Source organism: Nycticebus coucang, chromosome 1 (assembly GCF_027406575.1).
Source record: "Nycticebus coucang isolate mNycCou1 chromosome 1, mNycCou1.pri, whole genome shotgun sequence".
Classification (NCBI taxonomy): Eukaryota; Metazoa; Chordata; class Mammalia; order Primates; family Lorisidae; genus Nycticebus; species Nycticebus coucang.
This window is the reverse complement of record NC_069780.1, coordinates 135,028,320-135,049,043: the sequence shown is the minus strand read 5'-3', so window position 1 is coordinate 135,049,043 and position 20,724 is coordinate 135,028,320. Positions and strand designations below refer to the sequence as shown.

Below are 20,724 nucleotides of genomic sequence, written 5' to 3'. Positions count from 1 at the left end.
TTATCCTTCTTTGAGGTTTGTCTGATGTTTTCTTATGCTTAGATAGAGCTTGTACATTTTTGTCTGGAATATATAAAAGTGACGTGTGCTTCTCAGTGTCCTACCTTAAGGGGGACATGGTGTTGATATATCTTCTTACTGGTGCTGTTGACCTTGATCAACAGCAACAATAAAGGTGGTGTTTTCAGATGTGAAAGTACTATTTTTCCCTTTGCAATACTAAGGATTTGGGAGAAGATGCTTTGAGGTTATGCACATACCCTGTTTTTCCTTAAAGTTTCATTGGTCTATCTTGCTGCAGCAATTATTACTGTGGCATTCTATTGGTGATATTTTATTTCCATCATTCCCTTCTAATACTTATTAGAATTCTTAAGTGAGAAAAAGCTGTCCCTTTTCTTCCATTAATTAATGAACTAATACCAGCCTGGACTCACAGGCATTTATTTTTATTCTATGGGTTATAATCCAACACTACACGTATTTTGATGCACAAATTGTCCTGGCTCTGACCACTGGGAGCTCTTTCAGCTGGGTTCCTGTGCTCTTTTTGACAATGCTCCTGTCCTTTTTCTGGCACTTTCTTGCTTTCTGACACTACAAGACACTAAAGTCTTATCTTATATTTTCCTTGTTCTATCTTATTTTATAAACCTAATATCATTTAGGTTTCAAGGACAGATAGAGACAACACGGGGAAAGAGACACAGGCCTGTCTAACTTATGACTATAGACACAAAAACTTCAAAATAAAAGGCAAATCTAGTCATGTATGAAAAGTAATGTTTTGATCAAATGCTGTTAATACTAGGAATGCAAGGATGCTTGGCATCAGAAACTCAAATAGTGGTACCATATGATCCAGCAATCCCACTTCTGGGTACATATCCAAATGACTGAAACCACCATCTCAAAGAGAAACATGTATCTGCACTCCTATGTTCTTGCAGCAGTATTCATGACAGTCAAAACACAAACAACCCCAGTGTCCACAGACGGATGAATGAATGAAGACAGTGGTGCTACATACAATGGAATGTTATTTAGCCTTAAAAAGAAAGCAAGCCTGCATTTGTGCCAACACAACAGGGGACGGCATAGGAAATGAACTAAGCCAGTCACAGAAGGACAAAGGTTACGTGATTCCACTTACACGAGGCCTCCGTCACAGCCAAACTCTCAGAAGACGAGAATATGATGGGCGTGACCAGTAAGTACATAGAAGAGTGTTTAATGTCGTTAACCAGGGGGAAATGCAAGTGAAGGTCACAGTGACACACCACACACCCTATAGAATGTCTATAATTTAAAAGACGGACAACGCCAAATGTTGACAAGGATGTGACACATGTGACCCTTTCACACATGGCTGGGGGTTGGTGCACTGTCTACAAAGCATTTAAAAACAATAACAAATCTGTTTGTCAGTTTGCTGTTTATTATCAGCACATCCCAGCAATTCTAAACAACATTAGTGATTAATGTTCTCCCCCCTACCTCTCCCCCCTAAATGTCTTTGTGTTGGTCTAAGTGTTAAACAATTATTGTTGGGGTTACTCTTCAGTTTTAATAACGTGCATGTGTACCCCAGGTTAGCGCATTGGCTTAGCTGTCCTTTGATAATCCCTGCATATTACTCCCGGTCATGTGGTCAGTGCCTACATCGTTAAGACTCAGCCAGAGTGAGCCTCTTGAGGTTCGGAGTATTTTCAGCTGCCTTCAGAGCGTAAGTTTTGTCTGCTGTGTACTACATATGTGTGTATTTAAACAGTAGATTGATAGATAGCTAAACAGTAGATTGAAAAAAACCAAAAAAGGTCATTGTACAAAGTAACAAAACTTTAGCTCCTTGATTCTGTCATTCTGTTTTGAAATTTAAAACACAGAAATAGAGTGAACATTGCGAGGTATACTATTTTTGTTTAGATAAGTGAACATTTTATTTCCTGCATGAAGTATCTGACTAAACAGGAACAAAAAATAAAAAATTAAACTTTGTTTTCTTTTTTAATGAACTGGCTATTTAACCAAAAGAATGCATCAAGAAAAGAATTAGTACTGATTATTACATGAATATTACTGAAAATAATTTTGTTATAGAGAAGAGAAAATCACTAAAAATTATCTACTTCAGGTGTAAATTACTTAGATACACCACGATTGAGTGAGAATATAAAATGGCACAATCACTTTTAAAAAGGTTGGAATGTTTCTGTAAAGTTAAACATGCACCCGCCTACCCTTGGCCCAGTAATTCTACTCCTAGGTTTTTATCCAAGAGAAATGAAAACGTGTCCACAAAAAGCTTGGGCAAGAATGAACACAGCAACTCTGTTCACAATAGCCTGGAAGCAACCCAGATGTTCTAGGAACTAAAGAATGGATAAACAAATTGCAGTATATTGCACAAATGGAATACTTTACATCTATGAAAGAATAAACCACTATTATAGATGGACGAATCTCACAGACATTAGCGAGGGAAAGCGGGCAAAGAAGAGTATGTGCTGTGAGATTTCATTTCTGTGAAATTCCAGAACGAGCACTAAAACAAAAAAATTAAAGTGAAAAACAGAACAAAAGAAAACAATCCCCAGTGGTTTTCTCTGACGGGGACAGGGGCTGGGCGTATGAACTGGGAAGAGATAATAAGAGTATGAACATTTTTTACTTCTGTGGAAGATAATGAGGGTGTGAGTTCTACGAAGGTATAGACTTGTCAAAAATGTGTGGCTGAAGTTGGTGTGTTATATGTACATCAATTTTACCTCAAAACCCAAAAAACTCAAAAAATAATAATCCAATTCGGGTGGAGAGTAAGTGGAGGAAGAAATGGCATTCAAATGGCAGACTGTTGATACTATTTAAAGCTGAGTGATCATCACATGGGTATTCATTATGCTATTCTGTTTTCTTTGTATATTTTTAAATTTTCTATAATAGGAAATAAAAATAAGCATATGAAATGCATGAATATATCATTATAAGGGCACATATAAGTAAAAGTATAGATAACAAATACGTTAAAATTGTTGCTTATAGGGGAGGCGGACAGGAGAATAAGTCTGGGAAGGTGGAGAAATACAACAAGAGTGATCTGCACAGAACAATAATGGTGTGCTGTGAACTGTGGAAGAAAATGATCTCAGTCTTCTAAACCTAATGTCTCTCTTCCTTTAAACTCATGAAAGGTGTGGGAATATTTATCTTGTAATGGATTAAACGTATATCATGGAGCTACAGCTGTTAAATCAGTGCGGCATTGACACAAAACTACAGCTATAGATCGATGAGCCACAAGAGATAGTCCAGAAACAGACCCCTACACATTCAGGAATTTAGTATTTGATAAAGGTGACATCTCCAGTCAACGGAAGAAGGAAGGGGTCCTCAGTAACTGAATGTCTATTGTGGGAAGGGTGGCCAAATTTAGAGACGCAACTCATACATGTTGAATACAAAGAAACACAGTAATACTTTCCAAATATCTGGATTGCTGAATTTTAAAGCAATCAAAACCAACATAATATTGGAGATTGACTTGCAAAAAAGGTTAAAATATCTTCATGTCAAAAACAGCAAGTCACCAAAAAACTTGGCAGAAGCTCTGGGTGTGTAGCCCGGATGTGTCATTCTTTAATTGAAATGATGTGGTGGCAAGCTGGCTTTTTGGTTGGGGGACCCTCAAATATCAGTATCTGAAGTTCTTTTCTCCAGGTACATGGAGGGTTCTTTTGCACAGAATAAACTTCTACTCTTCTCCTTAGAGGTACACACCTGGTTGTTGGCAGTTTTGAAGCAGAGGAAAAAGAGGGTTAGGAGGGGTCTTCCAATTCATACCCAGAATTTCATTTATTTCTCCTGAATTTATATCCATGCATCTTTCTCCTTCACTTGTTTTGTCTCTTATATCCCTGAGTCCAGATTAGAAATTGGGGAGTTGAGAATCCAGAAGTTCCATGTTGAGACTTCACTCAGCTCCCCCATTTTCGGGTCTTCATCTGACTTCCCTTCAGCGATACCTGTAGCCATCAAGTCCTAGGCTGCCTGAGTTCTGTAGGATAAAATAGTCTTTCTTGGTAGATCTGCACTGCAGACCCTAGGGCTGTAGCCTCCTCTGCCTTAAAAAATCATTACACTTCTTTTGTGTTAACGTCCACATTTTTTTTGCAGTGTCTTATTTGCTTTTGTCTGTCTCTTATTCTCTTTGTTCCTGTAATTGTATATGTTTTAAATTCCTTTGCTCTCACTTTAAATGGGTTTTAGAAGGCAGAGTATATAAACACATGTGGTCAGCCTGTAATATTTGATGAGCAGTCTACCAATAATGTTGAAAACACAGATAGTGCTATAATACTTAGTATAAAGAGGACATACAAAGTGTATAAACAGTGTGGTTTGAAGCAGGTTAAAAGGCACAGAAAAAATATTAGAAGGAAAACATAAAAATGTGAATTTTTACTACTCGTAGAATAATGGTGATTTTTAGTTTCTATTTAATCCTTTTATTTCCAAGTATTGTTGAGGATAAAGTAAAGTAAATCTTTAAAAAAAAAATACTTTCCAAAGTAGAGATTGAGAAATATTTCAGAGATTGAGAAATATTTAAGACATCCTATCAGTTGGAAGTATTTTTCTCTGGGCATAGTGTGCACCCTTGAAATTGGATGCTGCAAATTCTATCACTGATCAATAATAAGTAGACACACATAATGCTAACACTGTGTGTTTGCTGTATGTTACTTTATTGATCATCTCATTCAATGGTTATAATTATTACAGAAGGAGGCATTATGTTCTTCCCCATATGTAGATGAGGAAACTAAGGCACAGACACAGAATACTCATGGTCCCATGCTGGTAAGTTTGAGCCAGATTTTGTATCTAAGTCTAACTGTAAGCAAGGCCCTTAATCATCGTATTAGTCCCGCTGCACACCACACATACACCTATGTATGTGCAAATGTCCTTAGCTAATTCTTTATACGTATTTGTGCTTGTATCTGCACACGTGCTCATACAGTCGAGGATATGCTTTGTCTCTTGAACAAAGTATAAAGTGAGGACAAGAATGAAGGCCAGTAGGGCATTTATAACTGTGGTAATAAATACCAGAGGGGGGCGGTGCCTGTGGCTCAAGGAGTAGGACACCAGCCCCATATACTGGAGGTGGTGGGTTCAATCCCAGCACCAGCCAAAAACTGAAAAAAATAAAATAAAAATGAAAAGAATAAATACCACAGGGGGCTACACACTACCTGGATCTGCATTCTCATCATGTTTTCTTTCTCCTGCACTTTTCCACACCAATAAATAGTTTCTCACACTTGCCTGCAGTCAGGGGGCCTTGAGCTTCTGAGTGCATTCAAGAAAGGAGCAATGGAAATCTTATGGAATTGGAAAAAGAAGAACAATCTAAGCCTAAACTCAGTAGAAGAAAAGAAATATCCAAAATCAAATCAGAGATCAATGAAATTGAAAACAAAAGAATCATTCAGAAAATTAATGAAACAAGGAGTTGGTTTTTTGAAAAAATAAATAAAATAGATAAACCATTGGCCACACTAACAAGGAATAGAAAAGTAAAATCTCTAGTAACCTCAATCAGAAACGATAAAGGGGAAATAACAACTGATCCCACAGAGATACAAGAGATCATCTCTGAATACTACCAGAAACTCTATGCCCAGAAATTTGACAATGTGAAAGAAATGGATCAATATTTGGAATCACACCCTCTCCCTAGCCTCAGCCAGGAAGAAATAGAGCTCCTGAACAGACCAATTTCAAGCACTGAGATCAAAGAAACAATAAAAAATCTTCCAACCAAAAAATGCCCTGGTCCAGATGGCTTCACTCCAGAATTCTATCAAACCTTCAAGGAAGAGCTTATTCCTGTACTGCAGAAATTATTCCAAAAAATTGAGGAAGAAGGAATCTTCCCCAACACATTCTATGAAGCAAACATCACCCTGATACCAAAACCAGGAAAAGACCCAAACAAAAAGGAGAATTTCACACCAATCTCACTCATGAACATAGACGCAAAAATTCTCAACAAAATGCTAGCCAATAGATTACAGCTTATCATCAAAAAAGTCATTCATCATGATCAAGTAGGCTTCATCCCAGGGATGCAAGGCTGGTTTAACATACGCACGTCTATAAACGTTATCCACCATATTAACAGAGGTAAAAATAAAGATCACATGATCCTCTCAATAGATGCAGAAAAAGCATTTGATAAAATCCAGCATCCTTTTCTAATTAGAACACTGAAGAGTACAGGCATAGGTGGCACATTTCTAAAACTGATTGAAGCTATCTATGACAAACCCACAGCCAATATTTTACTGAATGGAGTAAAACTGAAAGCTTTTCCCCTTAGAACTGGAACCAGACAAGGTTGTCCTCTGTCACCTTTACTATTCAACGTAGTGCTGGAAGTTCTAGCCAATACAATTAGGCAAGACAAGGAAATAAAGGGAATCCAAATGGGAGCAGAGGAAGTCAAACTCTCCCTCTTTGCTGATGACATGATCTTATACTTAGAGAACCCTAAGGACTCAACCACAAGACTCCTAGAAGTCATCAAAAAATACAGTAATGTTTCAGGATATAAAATCAATGTCCACAAGTCAGTAGCCTTTGTGTACACCAATAACAGTCAAGATGAGAAGCTAATTAAGGACACAACTCCCTTCACCATAGTTTCAAAGAAAATGAAATACCTAGGAATATACCTAATGAAGGAGGTGAAGGACCTCTATAAAGAAAACTATGAAATCCTCAGAAAGGAAATAGCAGAGGATATTAACAAATGGAAGAACATACCATGCTCATGGATGGGAAGAATCAACATTGTTAAAATGTCTATACTTCCCAAAGCAATCTACCTATTCAATGCCATTCCTATCAAAATACCGACATCATACTTTCAAGATTTGGAAAAAATGATTCTGTGTTTTGTATGGAACCGGAAAAAACCCCGTATAGCTAAGGCAGTTCTCTGTAACAAAAATAAAGCTGGGGGCATCAGCATACCAGATTTTAGTCTGTACTACAAAGCCATAGTGCTCAAGACAGCATGGTACTGGCACAAAAACAGAGACATAGACACTTGGAATCGAATTGAAAACCAAGAAATGAAACTAACATTTTACAACCACCTAATCTTTGATAAACCAAACAAGAACATACCTTGGGGGAAAGACTCCCTATTCAATAAATGGTGTTGGGAGAACTGGATGTCTACATGTAAAAGACTGAAACTGGACCCACACCTTTCCCCACTCACAAAAATTGATTCAAGATGGATAAAGGACTTAAATTTAAGGCATGAAACAATAAAAATCCTCCAAGAAAGCATAGGAAAAACACTGGAAGATATTGGCCTGGGGAAAGACTTCATGAAGAAGACTGCCATGGCAATTGCAACAACAACAAAAATAAACAAATGGGACTTCATTAAACTGAAAAGCTTCTGTACAGCTAAGGAGACAATAACCAAAGCAAAGAGACAACCTACACAATGGGAAAGGATATTTGCATATTTTCAATCAGACAAAAGCTTGATAACTAGGATCTATAGAGAACTCAAATTAATCCACATGAAAAAAGCCGACAATCCCTTATATCAATGAGCAAGAGACATGAATAGAACTTTCTCTAAAGACAACAGACGAATGGGCAACAAACACATGAAAAAATGTTCATCATCTCTATATATTAGAGAAATGCAAATCAAAACAACCCTGAGATATCATCTAACCCCAGTGAGAATGGCCCACATCACAAAATCTCAAAACCGCAGATGCTGGCGTGGATGTGGAGAGAAGGGTACACTTTCACACTGCTGGTGGGACTGCAAACTAGTACAACCTTTCTGGAAGGAAGTATGGAGAAACCTCAAAGCACTCAAGCTAGACCTCCCATTTGATCCTGCAATCCCATTACTGGGCATCTACGCAGAAGGAAAGAAATCCTTTTATCATAAGGACACTTGTACTAGACTGTTTATTGCAGCTCAATTTACAATCGCCAAAATGTGGAAACAGCCTAAATGCCCACCAACCCAGGAATGGATTAACAAGCTGTGGTACATGTATACCATGGAATACTATTCAGCCATTAAAAAAAATGGAGACTTTACATCCTTCGTATTAACCTGGATGGACGTGGAAGACATTATTCTTAGTAAAGCATCACAAGAATGGAGAAGCATGAATCCTATGTACTCAATTTTGATATGAGGACAATTTAATGACGATTATGGTTATGGGGGGGGAAGCAGAAAGAGGGACGGAGGGAGAGGGGTGGGGCCTTGGTGTGTGTCACACTTTATGGGGGCAAGACATGATTGCAAGAGGGACTTTACCTAACAATTGCAATCAGTGTAACCTGGCTTATTGTACCTTCAATGAATCCCCAACAATAAAAAAAAAAAAAAGAAGAAGAAAAGAAGACTAAGAAATGCAAAATCACCTTCTACTTCCAGTTCACCGAAATTTTCAAAAGAGAACAGTTTTATAAATAAAAGAAAGATTCGAATGGATACACATACAGAACCACTGTCTGAAGAGACTGCAAAAAATGCCTTCAGAAAAAACTAAGAGAAAACCCTGGGAGACAAATGGGAACCCCTTAGCTTTCCTACCCCCCAACCACTAGGGCATGGCATTCAGGGGTTGCCAACACAGTCAATCAAAACAGTACAAATTCACTCCGAGTTACAGCAAAATCTGTTCCAAGTTGTTGACACACGAGTTCAAATCTCTACCCTGCCAGGTCCTGACTGTATGACCTGAGCTTCTCTAAACATAGTGTTTTTATCAGTACAATGGACCAGAGTGGTGCCTTCTGCATAGAGCTCACAGGACTCAGAGATAATACAGAGAAAGCTTTTGCCACAGCACACCTGGCACAACTGCATTCAATAAATGTCTCCTTTTTTAAAAAAAAAAAAAAAGAAAGAAAAAGAAAGGAGCAATGCTCACACCTGTTAAGCCTTACGCTTTCTGACAGCTTTAGAGGTCCAAGATGGCCATAGGTCTTTGTTTTAGTAGAGTGGGTGGAAGGGACTTCTTGCCAGCCAGAAAGCACTAAAAGTTAACGGCAGTTGACTAGAAACTATTGCAATGTTTCCCTTTAAAGACGAATAAACTAGTTTAGACTCCCAAGTATTTCCAGGAATGTAGAGGTTTTGATCTGTTGTTCTTTCCAGCCAATTGTTCCAGAGCTCTAATTAAATAATGCCACATGTACTATTCCCCAGGCTTTACGACAGATATAATTTAAATGATTTTTGGATGGCTTAATTTTCTCTAAAAAGTGCTCACAAGTTTTAAGACTTTCTTATTTGTAGGCAGTAATCCCTAGTGTGAATGACTATTTCAGATGCATCCCTTCCTGATGCCACCTCAGGGGTACATGCTTGAGATTTGTCAGTGTGTACAGTTTTTGCCTAAACAAAGTTTTCCCTTTTGTTTTGTGAAATAGAGTACTCTCTCAAGACTAATTTTATTTTCTCCTTTTTTAAAAATAAGAGCATTATTGAGCTTTACATACCTGGTTACCTATTTAAAGGATACGATTTCAATTTTTTAGTATATTTGTAGAGTTACACAAACCAGCACCAGAATTGATTTCTGACCATTTTTATTACTCTAAAAAGAAATCCTTGAGCAAATCTAATGCCTAGATCTTAGCTTCTAAGCATAGTCCCCAATAAAAGGATCCAGGGGGTCCTTGGGAAAAGGGATGATTTTAGGACGGGGCAGCAAATATACAAGATGAGCCTGTAACTGTAAAGTACCAGCAAGTAAAGCAGGGCTTACAAAACCAGCACCAACAAGAGAAAAAGAAGCAAAACTCACTAGCCCTACACTCCTGGGGACATATCAAAGGGACCCAGGAACCAACTGAAATAGCTCCCAGTGGCCAAAGCAGGAAAAATTTGAGCAATGAAATAAAGTGGTATTGGATGATAACCCAAATATCCAATAAATATTCATAAGCCCATGTTGATATGAATAAATGGGTAAATAAATAAATGGAGAAGAAAAGACAAATTTTCCTTGCCAAAGATTTCCAAATAATTTACAGCTTTTAAAGTAATTTGTACCCCACCATTAATATTGTCTATTTGATAAGACATTATCCACCTGCTTTCCTTTACTTTCTAAAGTATGGTTTCCTATAGGGCATTGAAGTCTTTGTCTATTAAATGCAACATTTGTGCCCTCCCACAAGCAGTTTCTGTTGTTTGCTTTGTTCCTTGTGTTGGGTCACTCTTTCTTGTTTCTTTCTGTGTCTCATAATTTATTGTTGAAAATTTGACATCTGGGCGGCACCTGGGGCTCAAGGAGTAGGGCGCCAGTCCCATATGCCGGAGGTGGTGGGTTCAAACCCAGCCCCGGCCAAAAACCACAAAAAAAAAAAAATAAATAAATAAATAAAAATAAAAAAATAAATAAAATTAAAAAAAAAGAAAATTTGACATCTTTGGGTAGAACATTGTCATTGATCACTCTGGACACTGATCTCCTTTTTAATGTTGTTTGCCTGTTTACTTGGCGGGTCCATTTTAGTGAAGTCTATTTCCCACTTAATGTGAAGCTTAGGATGACATTTCAGAGGGTGGAATCTTGGTCCTGCCTGAGGTCACTCTGGGATCACAGTTACATAAGCAAGGCTCTCTTTTACTGTCTTTTTTCCTAATCTATCTGTTAAGGTGTTTATTTCACTTGGTATCTCACCAGTGGATAGCTTCCTCTAATTCCCGGCCAATTGTGCTATTGTTTTTAATACTGCCTAAGGCATAAATTATTCCACAGGCTGATCCTATTAAATCAGTCCCCTTGGCAGGGGCAATTTTGAGGTTTGTTCTAACCCTAAGGAGGCTTTTCATAGCTCTTTCCCTGGCACTCTGGTAAACTTGCTGGCCTGCATTCTAACTTGTTGCTCTCACGGAGCTACAAGCTGCCTCTTCATTGATTTCCACTAAGATCTACATGGTTTTTGAAAGTGCCCTTATGCTTGAATTTCCCCATACTCTGCTTCAAATAAAGTCCATTTCTTTGGAGAGAACATCAGTGCTCTCTGTTGTTGTGGTCTCCCCTTTCTTGGGGGTAAAATCTCTGAGCCACTACTCTAGAGCTGGGATGAGGGTGACACCCTTGCCTTGTGAACAGAGTGCTGGGCAGAGGCAGCAACGTCTAATGTTCTTGCCATGCCCCTTCTAGCATGGAATCTCCATTCTATGGACAATCACAGCTCCAGTATTCTTGAACTGCCCTGTGTGAAATAGAACCTCTGCCTTATGAATGGGGCTTATGGGGAGGAAGGGAGTGACCTCTTGGCTGCACTTGGGAATTTGGTCTCTGCAAGTTGGAGCTGAAAAGGATGGAGAAATGCTGGTGGCCATCCCCTTTCAATGAGATTCTATATCTCTTAACTTGGAGCTGAGAGAAAAGGGACGCTTATAGCTCCATGACACGCATCGTCTTAGGACAGTTTCCAGAGACTTTAGTGGTTCCTTTCAAAAAGTACCTTTTACTGGTTATAGTTATTTTGCTGGGGTATAGCTCCAAATAGCTTCTTACCCCACATTCTTAAAATGGAACTCCTCTTGTTTTCTACCCTGAGACTAAACCATAGTTTAGTTTCATGAACTCTCTGATGTTTAGGAGTTTGTCTACCCACCTGATATGAATCTAGAGTTTCTGGAGATCAGTGTCTCAAGGCAGTAAAACAGGGCCAACTTCCTGATGGAGGAAAGGGGAGGGATATGCGAGTTCTAGTTGTACCTCATCTACCCAGGTTGTTCTGATTTATCTGCACAATATCCCAGTGTGCCCTGCTCACTGGCTGGCTTTCTAAGACATGAGGAGCAGAAAGGTTGGGAATTCAGCAACACAAACCATTAGACTGAGGTCACCCATCAAAGATCTCTCCCCAACTTCTTCCAAATTAACCAGCCAAATGCAATTGAACCCTTTGTTACAAACTAGAGAACATGGGGTGATTTTATATGATACAGGAATAACTTTTATGGCTGGCTATTTATAGTATAGTCTTACTAGAAGAACTTTTTTTTTATTTTTTTATTTTTGGGGATTCATTGAGGGTACAATAAGCCAGTTACACTGATTGCAATTGCTAGGTAAAGTCCCTCTTGCAATCATGTCTTGCCCCCATAAAGTGTGACGCACACTAAGGCCCCACCCCCTCCCTCCATCCCTCTTTCTGCTCCCCCCCATAACCTTAATTGTCATTAATTGCCCTCATATCAAGATTGAGTACATAGGATTCATGCTTCTCCATTCTTGTGATGCTTTACTAAGAATAATGTCTTCCACTTCCTAGAAGAACTTTTTATAAAAGGAAAATAAATACGAATGTAGATATAGCTTTATGTAGAAAGTGCTTCTTAGTACACAAAAACATTAAGGATTCATGACAGGTGGCAACTGTTTCCTTTTTAAAAACAAACAAACCAGTTTAGATGTCCATGTGTAAAAGGTCTGGGATACTGTTTTTCTTTCCATTTTCTTGTTTCAGTGCTACAATTAAAAAGTGCCCCATGTGTGTGCCTGTGTACACATATAGCACATCAAGATTGTAATTTCACAATATCCTTACTTAGACAAGGCTAAAGTAGCTATTTTTTTTTCTTCCAAGTAAGTCTAATTTAAAAGTGATCCCGAGACAAAGCAAAAATCATAAAGGTGCTGTGAAAATAATTGGATTTTGGAAAAAGTTCTAACTATTAAATGTTTACATGATACCAAATACGTTTAGACAAAAAAAAAGAAAGAAAGAAAGAAAAGAAAAGAAAATGGGTTGCTTGACCACAAGCCTGGGGAAAAGGTGCATTCAGAATTCTCTCTTCTAATTAGTTAGCCAGCTTAAAACACAAGGGCCTCAAACAGACAAAAACGGGAAGTAATGTTTCCTCTTCTTCCACCCACCCAGCCTTTTTTCTCATTTGTAGCTTCAGGTATAGCTGATCTTTTCCTTTTCATTCTTGCTGAGGCACTGTCAGGATTAGCCTGAATGAGCAGATGGGCTCAGTTAATACAAAAGCCCAGCACCCACCGACCCTGGTTGAATCATACAGCCAGCAGAACGGAGGTTATTCGGGAGTCAGCCAGCAGAACCAGTTCAAACGCACCTGAAGCTTCCCGTCAGTGGCTGATAATAGCATCATTTTCAAGTTTAAGAGCAATCTTCCAGGAGAGCCTTGTGATTGCTTTTATGGGCTGGTTATCACCTAGATCATTGTGTATATAAACTCAAAACATTGTTTTGTTTTGTTTTTTTCTAAATCTCTTTTGTTTTCAAGTGTTGATCCCAAAATTGTTTTCAAATTTATGAATTTATCAGATCAGGCTGCGATAGAAACAGTTGTTATTCCAGGTCTGTACATCTCAGGGCAGTGTTGCGTGTGGTTTCCCAGTGACATGGACTGTAGTAACACGAGGGTAACACTTGTGTTTCCTGCGGCCTATGTGTCTCTTCTTTTTGGTCAATTCCCAAGAAGAGGATCAAGTTTCAGAGACATGGGCATACTCAGCACAGTACCCCCACCCACTTCATCAAAAAGCAAAAAGAGGTTTCTGAAAACCAAGCTTAAGCAAACATCATCTGGAACCTGCTTCTCCTGTCCTTCAATTTAATGTCAACTGTCCTTATTCATCTCCATCTTGCTAAACCAGTTTTGCCGGTGAACTTGGCAGTGACGGCATTAACCAACATGGATTCTGCTCTTTCTTGCCTTTGTTAGAAGATCTAAATAATTGGATGCAATCAAGATAGAGAATGGTGAAATCAAAGAAGCAATGGTAGATTTCTTGGCCTGAGAGAAGGGCTGATCACAACTATGAGACATAAGTGTGGTGATATGCATAACACAACCAGTGAAGGACACATCTAACGGACCTCCTGGGATCCTCCTGGCCGCTCCAGCCCCTGGACCAGCAGCTGAAGGACAGGAGAGACTCCCTGTAGCACCTCGTGATTCCTCTGTGTTGACTTCAGTTCTTCCTCCACTTCTGATCCCATAAAATGCCACTCTGGAGCTTACAGAATCTGCTTTCCCAAAGAGGTCTGCTGCCAAAAGCAGCCATGAGACCCAACCCAGAAGTACACGGGGATTAACTTCTGGGGGTACATTTTGATAAATGAGAATGAGGTGAGGAGCCGGAGACAGCTTGCTTTTCCTCTATTCCTCCCTCTGATGCATTGTTCTGAGATGTGGTTTTCTTTCTCCTCTGGAGACATCCTGTACCTGGCAAGCACCTGGCTGTGTCACTTTGTGGCTTATTGTGACCCCATGTTCAGGGCCGCCGTACAAGCACCTGTCTTTCCTTCCTGTTCTCATCCTGCCTTTACTTCCTTTCACTCACCTGCACCTTCCTGTAATTTTCCTTCCTAACAGAGAATTTAACCTTGCCCGGGCTTCTTTTTAGGAAGCCCCTGCTACAATCCATTCTAAATATCTCAGGACAATTCCAAATATTCTTCCTCTTTATCTCTATAAATGTTTTTGTGTTTGCCAAAATATCTGATCCCTTTTATTTTCTTCCGCTTTAGGAAACCTAGAGATGGGATGCATAGAATTAAAGAAAATGGTGGTAGCTCTTTAATTCAGCTTTTAAATTTCTGTCTTTCATTTGCTGGCCTAAGTTTTTAATTAATTTTGATCCTTTGCTTTTATGTTTGCTTTCCCTTCTGCCTGGCAGAACTTAACTAATCCTTCAAAACCCAGCTCAATGTGACCTTCTGGGTGAAACCTTTCTTACCACATCTGCCCACACCTGCCACCCCGGTCATGCCGGCTCCCGACAGAGTAATAGAGCCTCCATCTGCACTTCCTGGAGTCCTGACATGAGGTTCTTATCAGCTGGATGGAAACTGAGCATGAATTTCCCCCTCCTCTGTCAAGTCATACTGCTTCTTTTTATCTCCGGAACTGACCCATAGAAGGTGTTCAATAATTTTTGCTGAATGAGGGTGGTTGAGTTCTCCTTTGTGTCCATCATTGTTGCATCTATCCCAGCCCCGACAGGCCCTCTCGCCCTGAAGAGGACAAAGGCCTTATCCTCACCGCCACCAGTGTCCTTTACACAATGCAATTGGCATAAAACCACCAGGCTGTTGTCTGAAAATTATACCCTCCCTGTAGAGAAGAGATAGTATAGTAGAGAAAGAGTGTAATGCACAAGGCGTACACACAATAACACTGAATAAAGTTAGATGTGTCAGATCTGATGCAAGTGCCTTTGTCTGGGGTTCAAGGTCCAGCTCAGCCAAACTGTGCCCTAATACCTGATGGGAACTCTCTCTGTGCTCTGCCGGGGCTTGGCTCCCCGGCTCCTGCCTTAGCTTGTTCAACCGTCGGTTCCACTGGAGTAACTCTTAGAGCCCCTGCACCTATCCAAACGCTGTCCATCTTCCAGTCTCCTGTCCTCACAGACCCTTGCAGAGTTATCGTCCCTTAGCTCAACTTTGACAGCATCAGGATGTGCGACCCAACTTCTCAGACTCGAGATCGCCTTATCTTTGGCTTTTCCCATTATTCCCCCACCCCCAATAAGACTACAAGCTCTCTGAGAGCAGAAAATGTTTGATACTTCTTCAACAATCCTAGTGCCTGGGCAAGTACAGATTCAATAAATACCAGGTGACTGACTCATAGCTATAGAAATTAGCCTGCCCAGACAAGGCAGAAAAAGTTAACGATAAACTACAGCCTGCTATTTAGAGGTTATTGTTAGATTTTAAATTAAAAAAAGGAATGGTCTGTTATTTTCACTTACGTCGGCATCTGAGGAGAAAAATAATGACACACACACGTTTCTCTATACCTAGAAAGAGAAATACTACTATATGTTAATACTAGTTCACCACATTTTCTGTACCCGTTCCTGGCAGATGCTATGAATCTTCATAGCAGTCAGGGTACATTTTTTTCTAATGAATTTTCCTCTTTTGCTTTACTGGCAGTCAGGTTTCCTCATGGTCATTTTTCTAAGTCAAACGCTTTCATTAAAGTTGGAATGGAGAAACTGATTAAAATCTACATTGGCTTAGAATGGTGATCTTTTGGTCTGCTCTTTGTAGTTACGTCATTTATGCCCCAAATTGCTATATTAGAATTTTTGGTCCATTTTCCTTACTTAAGGCATTTAGCAAGAGCTAGAGCTTTTAACCAAATAATCCTAAATTGGAAGTTATTGCATTCTCAGTGTCAAGAATTTCAAGTGGTAGGTTATGAAATGGATTTCCAAAATGATTTAATGATTCTTCCAAAAGACAGGCACACAATTTCTTTCCTATGGGTTGCCTTTCCTATCCTAACCTGTTATTTAAATAAATTCAAAACCCATCCTGAAACTCATTCTTAGTGATAGCTACTCTGCCTCAATCCAGAATAAATCTATTAATTTGACTCTATAAATGAGCACTAGTGAGAAAAAAGGGATGTTGCATATCTGGGCTTACCTTTTTCTATTTTCCAAAAACCATTCTGATAACAATTTTTTTTTAAAAGTAAGATCCAGAAAAAATAATGTTGTATGCCTAAAAACAAAATAAAAAACTGAAATCTGAACTACAAAGAAAGTTGATAAATCTGATTGCCACTTAGTGTCTCAGATGGATGAATTAATAATTTCATAAAAAATGTATGAGATCTTCAGGGGCATTTGAATCAGAACAAAGCCAGAGAGAACAAAGATAAGGAAAATGAGGTTCATTTATGAGAAAGACATAGAAGTGGCCTGGGCATGTTATTTTTCAGGCTCAGCTTGTGGAGGTCAGTGGGGGTATCTGGCCCTCTCTCTGCTCTCTGCGGATTGAAATTGCCTGCCTCGGGCAAAGGTCACCCCACGGTATCAATTACTCGCTACTACCTGGAAAATTTAATTTCATGCCCTGCAGTAGATCCGCTTTCTTCTCCGGCATGAATGGCAACTGTCTCTGATTGGTGACAAGAATAACTCATTTCCTTAGAGGCATTAGATGCTAGAAACTTCTCCATTCAGAAAGTCCTCTGCAGACGGCTGGCAAAGCTGGAGGATCTGTTGCAGGAAAACACCAAGTGAATAGAATAAAATCTGTGCTTGCCCTTTTCTTAACCTTTTAAGATATGATTTGGTTTCTGATTTGTAGTCGGGTCAGTCTAAACTCTTGTATACAGCTGATTTAGTTCAACACGGACTCTTTCTGTGAAATTTCTGATAAAAAGGAATGTCTAGAGATGTTAGCAAATACAAAAAGTCTGTATTTTTCAAACAACAGGGAATCTGGATTTGAAGAAAAATTTGTACTGGGCTTAATTTTGCCTGGGTATATTTTTATGGTTCTGTAAATAATCCCCTCCCCACCTAAATCATAACCTCTGGAAAGATGTGGTGAGAGCTATTTTGACAATGAGATTATTATTGCACCAGGAAGCTGATAGAAATATTTAAAGCAAACAAAAGATAAACCTTTTCCATTTGGTCTGCTCTGTTATTGACTTGGCTGTGAGCTAGAACAACGAGAATGGAAAACTGCAAGAAATCTGTGATAGTAAATGACCAAATGAAATGTTTTTAAACAGATCATAGACATGCTCCTCATTTTTGTTCTCTTTGTCCCCTTGGCCTTAGCCCTAATTCAACAACGTTGAATTAGCTTCCTCAGCATTGCAAAGACAGAGTGAAGTTATAGCTCAATTAAATAGCAATGTACATTCTGGAGTATCTAATTTTTTTTTTTTTTAAGAAAAACACTTATGAAACATTGGCATTATTAAATGTTTCTTCCAAACTATGTGTATGAGGATGTTTGCACCCCCACATGATATATATAAGCCCTAACCATGTAGTTCTGCTTGCCCATGATAGAATCAATGGGGAACACAAAATGGAACTCACATGTAACTTCTTCCTCTCCAGATAACCCTGCCAATTCTCGTTAATATAATCAATCATCCAAGTGGTAAAATTATGTAAGGGAAAGAGACAACCTTAGGATTTTAGGTCTTGAGCATCTCAGTGGGTGGGGAAATTGTGGGGGAAGTCAGGGAAGATTACGAGGTAGATGAGATTGGCTTCCTCTCTGGCCATTGGTTCTAAGAACCATGCATGGCCCATCTGAGAAGAGCTGTCATTGTCAGAGGAGGCAGCAAATATTACCTGCTGAGGGTCAGGGGACTTCAGATTATTCCATCATTTTTGATACAAAAGATCACACTCTACCCCTTTTCCTTGTGTCAAACAATAAAGGAAAAAACTAATCATGTGTTGATTTTGAGTAATTAACTACCGCTTTCGACCAATAGCTATTATGGCTTGTTCAAATGATGTTTTAAATGCAAGTTGAGTAGAAGAAAATACGTTCAAAACAAAAACAGCTATTTTTAAAAGGTCTTTAAAAAGAGAGGGAAAATTATGTTATATATGGTTCTTTAGAAATATGCCTATGAAAAGAAATTAAAGATGTTCTAGCATAGCTCCCTTGTTATGCAAAATGAGAAACTGGGACTCGCAAATAAACGTGACTTGCCTCAGGCCACATAGCTTCTTGGAGTCAGAAATGTTACTAAACTCCATGTTTCTTTCTTTCTTTCTTTTTTTTTTTTTTTTATTAAATCATAGCTGTGTACATTGATATAATCATGGGGCATCATTCACTAGCTTCACAGACCGTTTACCAAGTTTCACATATACCCTTGTAAGATGCACTGCTGGTGTAATCCCACCAATCCCCTTAACTCCATGTTTCTTAACTCTGGAATGGTTTAAGCATCAAAAGAAGTGATTGAAGTACATTATAGCCAAGCAAATAAAATAAAAATCCTGATTCCATACTGATATAAATAAATAAATAAGCAAGTAAATTGGTGAGAAGGGGAAGGTCTTTAACTAGATTGCCACCTAATTAGTATAGAAGAAATGATAGATTTATAAATTATCAATGGATGCTAACACTAGAGAAGGAAAGTTTTGATAAGAATCAGGCTATTAGCCTCTCGCACCTTGGCTCCCACTGTCCTCAGAGATGGGCTGTGCTCAGTATTCTGTGCACGTGCCTTGTAAGTGACAACGCCGTGAGTCCGATTTCCACGTCCAGCATCCAAGTTGAATGGGTCCCAGCAGTTACCATCACTGCTGGAACAGCTGCAATTGCTTATCTAGCTTACAGAAGATTTTATGTCAAAGATCATTGCAATAAAGTGATGATAAAGCTTCATACCCAGAAAGACAACCTTAAGACAGTACATGCTTTTGGCTCGACATGGAGGATTTGGAAGATAAAGCAGCATACTACCATTGTCAGAGATCTAAAAAGATCCCCCTCTGTGATGGTTCTCCCACAAAACACAATGAAGAGGCTGGAGACAATGTGGGGTCTCTGATAGGCAAGACAAAAGGAACTTAAATGGACAGGGTTTTTTTTCCTTTTTATTGTTAAATCATAGCCGTGTACATTAGTGCAATCAAGGGGTACAATGTGCTGGTTTCATATACAATCTGAAATATTCTCATCAAACTGTTCAACGTAGCCTTCATGGCATTTTCTTAGTTATTGTATGGAGACATTTGTATTCTGCCTGTAGTAAGTTTCGCCTGTACCCATTTTAAGATGCACCATAGGTGTGTCCCCACCCGTTACCCTCTCTCCAACCTAATGTCCTCCCTCCCTTCCCCTTCCTTGGCCCTTTCCTCATAGTCTTGTGCTATAGTTGGGTTATAGCATTCATGTGAAAGCTATAATTTAGCTTCATAGTAGGGCTGAGTACATTGGATACTTTTTCTTTCATTCCTGAGATACTTTGCTAAGAAAAATATGTTCCAGCTCCATCCATGTGAACATGAAAGAGGTAAAGTCTCCATCTTTCTTTAAGGCTGCATAATATTCCATGGTATACATGTACCACAATTTGCTAGTCCATTCGTGGGTCGATGGGCACTTGGGCTTCTTCCATGACTTAGCAATTATGAATTGGGCTGCAATAAACATTCTGGTACAGATGTCTTTGTTATATTGTGATTTTTGGTCTTCTGGGTATAAACCTTGTAAAGAAATTATAGGATTGAATGGCAGGTCTATTTTTAGGTCTCTAAGTATTCTCCAAACATCCTTCTAGAAGGAATGTATTAGTGTGCATTCCCACCAGCAGTGTAGAAGTGTGCCCTTTTCTCCACATCCATGCCAACATCTCTGGTTTTGGGATTTTGTTATGTGGGCTACTCTTACTGGGGTTAGGTAATATCTCAAAGTAGTTTTGATTTGCATTTCTCTGATGATTAAGGATGATGAACTTTTTTTCATGTGTTTGTAGATCGTGCGTCTGTCTTCTTTAGAGAAGTTTCTTTTCAAGTCCCTTGCCCACCCTGAGATTGGATCACGTGTTCTTTTCTTGCTAATAGTTCTCTGTGGATTCTGGTTAATAGACCTTTATTGGAGGTATAACCTGCAAATATTTTCTCCCATTCTGAGGGCTGTCTGCTTGCTTTACTTACTATGTTCTTGACTGTGCAGAAGCTTTTTAGTTTGATCAGGTCCCAGTAATGTATTTTTGATACTGCTTCAATTGCCTGGGGAGTCCGCCTCAGAAAATATTCACCCAGTCCGATTCCTTCAAGAGTTTTCCCTACACTTTCTTCAAGTATTTTTATAGTTTCATGTCTTAAGTTTAAATCTTTAATCCAGTGAGAGTCTATCTTAGTT

General features: G+C 39.0%; 1 pseudogene; it reads left to right on the top strand.

Annotated features, from left to right (window-relative positions):
* The first annotated feature begins 18,970 nt into the window (after positions 1-18,970).
* Positions 18,971-19,431, top strand: LOC128591209 (CDGSH iron-sulfur domain-containing protein 1-like; annotated as a pseudogene).
* Positions 19,432-20,724: the final 1,293 nt, after the last annotated feature.